Below are 3,522 nucleotides of genomic sequence, written 5' to 3'. Positions count from 1 at the left end.
TTGTGTCTGAATTGTGCCTTTATTATTTTATGGTCAGATTATGAAACTAGTTCCGTGTGAAACTGCTTACAACAAGGTCTGTGCATGATTCCTGGAAAGAGACATAGTAAAGGGTCGTTCTGCATTTTCTGTTTGCTTTTCACACATGCAGTGTAATTATTTTATTATTTTCGCAAACATTAAAATATACATATATATATTATTATTAATATATATATATATATATAGACAATAGAATTTAAAAGAAAGAACATCGTTGGGGCTGTTGTCATCATCGTCAGACATTCTATTTGTATAGTTGTTGCTACTGTTGTTGTGCACCTTTGTCTGTCTTTCTCTCTTTACCCCTCTATCTGCCCTCTCCCTCTCTCTCTCTCTCCCTCTTCCTCTCCCTGTCTCTCTCTCTCTCTCACCCCAACTGTCGACCACCCACCTAGAGCAGAAGGATCTGTCCTAGGTTTCTGCCTCTTAACAGGCAGTTTTTCCTTGCTGCCGTCGCCAAGTGCTTGCTCATTGTGGGAACTATTGGGTCTCAATTTTAATAATTGTATGAGTACGGTCTAGACCTGCTCTATTTGAAAAGTGTCCTGAGATAACTTCTGTTATGAATTGGCGCTATACAAATAAAACTGAATTGAATTGAATTGAAAAATGTGCAGGAGAGCTCTTAAGAAGTGACCTCCCCTTTATAAATCTAATAGAACACTAACATAAAAACAAAGGTTGTGTAACTAATGCAACGTTCAAGTAGCTGAAATACAATACTAATAGAAATGTACAATTATAATACCAGGTGAAATACATTAGATTGAGATCCATGAAGTGTGATAAATCTGTGCTAATTAAAGACATTTTGAGATGTTTTTTTTTCATAAAGATGAGATAGATATTGTAGTGATGAAAGTCGATTGTTCCACAAAGATGGTCCTCTGTACTTCAATGAAGAGTCAGACAATTCAGAAGATACAAGTCAGAGTTCATTCAGTGCTGTCAATGAAAATGATGGCTTTTTCTTTTGTATATTTTTATTTGTACATTGTTCATAGTGATGTGTTGTTCGTGAATTAGTTGGCTCCTTGGTGAGACTTTTGTAAATCAAGCCGGTTGTATTTATATAAATGTTATTTATGCATTTAATTTAGACTAAAATGGCATACAGGCTACCCAACTTATTGGTGAAGATTGTTGTTAATATATAAAATACTGTTTGTTGCAGCTTTAAGTTCCTGTGCTGTTATTACCTTGCAGGTCTCACTTATTTATTTCTCTGACTCTGAACAGGATAATGTATGTACATACTGTATGGATACTGTATGTGACAGTACTGAGCTTAACCACTAGGTGGCAGGGTTGAAGAGGTTTTGGTCTGACTGTTCTCTGTGCTGTCAGCACTAACAGCACTGCCTCCAGGACTGACACCGTGGGCAATAACTGCGATGGATGGGACATTGTCAACTGTTTTACAGTTTTCCTGAACGCTGAAGTTGATGACAGTGACCAGGTAGCCATTTTTTCTTTGTACTTTTCAATATCAAACCTGCTAACAGAAATGATGTGATCAGGCCTCACCACCACAGCCTGGTCCAGTGTGATGTAGAAACTTAGTGTTTTTCTTAATACTCTTAATTCTCCGCACCTCTCTCCTCTTTACTTTTTATTAGTGGGTCATTTACATTTTGTTAACAACCTTTAGATGTATGTGCTCTTTCTGAGTACGGCATTGAGATCACTGCTGTTGTAGTCAATGAGGACAAAGAAATGTATGAAAATCATTTTTATATACTATGACCCACACCTGTTTACCATACACGTTGCAAGGGAAAGCTGAATTTAAATATAAATAAAAACACAAAGGTCAAAAAACAAAAACAAAAGAAATACCTTCCTCTGCTCTCAGGAAACTAAGACTATCCTCCAAAAAGACAAAATAACCCCTTCCAACCCCCCCCATCCCAATTTCTATATACCTTTTTCACAGCAGCCATTTTGACATGAAACAGTTACCAATGATACTAATTAAGGCTGAATGGAACTTAATCAGTATCATTAGTAACACCTGTGTTTACCCTACTATTTCATGTCAAAATGGCTGCTGTGAAAAAGGTCTATTGCATTTGACTGACAGTCAGCAGATGAACACAAACATGGCTCCAAATGAATGCTAATGTTACTGTCTGTTTGCTAACACATGACAGCTTTATTAGGTGACAATATGTCAGTGTTGTATTTACAGCTTGCTCCACTGCCCCCAAGTGGCCAGAAATGAATTAGCGGGGCTTCAAAGGTGACCATGTGCAAGAGTAGTGCACGAATGAGTTCCAAAACCCAGAACTGAGTTAGCACCGCTGGTTCCCTCGCCACAAAGTCAGTAAAGTCTGTGGTTAACACAAGCTTAAGAAATTTTCACATTTTGCTTTACGACATAAAATTCATCAGTAAATAACCCCACCTGTGAACGCTTTTACGTGTCTTTAAAAAGGCGGTTGCTAACAAGTGGCTAACTGAAACTACACAGTATGGAAAGGCCAATTATTAGTCCGGCTGATTATCAGATCCGATGTTCAAAATGTTTCTGACTGCAGATAAAATAAAATAATTTGAAAATGTGCTACTTTAGCCTGATGCAGCTGCCTCTATCTGTAATAATAATAACAATAATAAAGTTTTATTATGCAGCATTTAATTCAACATACAATTAAAGTACTCAGATCTTAGATAGTTGAAGAGTCTCATTCCCAGGGCCTCAAATACAGACGCATTGGGAGCCTGGGAATGAGACTCAACTATCAACTCCAACCAACCCAAAGCACCTTTATATCTTTATTGGCTCTGATTGGTTTTTGTTTAGGATATTAAAAGCACTAGGAGGAGCCAGAGGAACCTGATATTCACTGAGTATCTGTCTCCAGTGTTTCCTCTATGTTGAATTTGGAGCCGCTGTTAAATTTCTGCCGCCACGGTATCAGAAATGGGGCAGACGCACAATGTAGGCACGGTTGCCTTTTAAATGATCCTGCCGATATAATGCACCCCCTGTTGGCTGCCGCTCACATTGCAGTTTAACAACAAGTAGAACTATTCAGAGGTTATTGGGGCTGTCCAGTTTAACTCCACATACTGTTGTGTTGATGGAGCTTATTGTCAAAACGTTCACTTTCTTCCAAGTCGACTATTAAACTAACAGCTCCACCACAAACGTCACCGCGGTGGGTCCGTTTTAATTGGACAACGTTCAACTTGTCAGTTCTCAGCTCAACGTCCTGATATCAAACATCTGGAAACATTAAAACTGTAAATATATTTGTTTGTGCCGCAGCAAAGTGTCACTTCTATTTCATACGTAAAACATTTGCCGGCGTGGGCCTGCCCCCACTGCTAAGAAAAATCCTAGAGGAAACACTGTGTCTCGTGTTCTACTGTCAGGATATAGTGAAAGTTTCAGCAAATATGACAAAAAGTTATTTTTATAAACATTACCTACTGCAGCTTTAAAGTACCAAATGTCAATAACTTATCAGTCAG

This window comes from Dicentrarchus labrax, unplaced genomic scaffold (genome assembly GCF_905237075.1).
Source record: "Dicentrarchus labrax unplaced genomic scaffold, dlabrax2021, whole genome shotgun sequence".
NCBI lineage: Eukaryota > Metazoa > Chordata > Actinopteri > Moronidae > Dicentrarchus > Dicentrarchus labrax.
Note: the sequence above shows the minus strand (reverse complement) of the source record.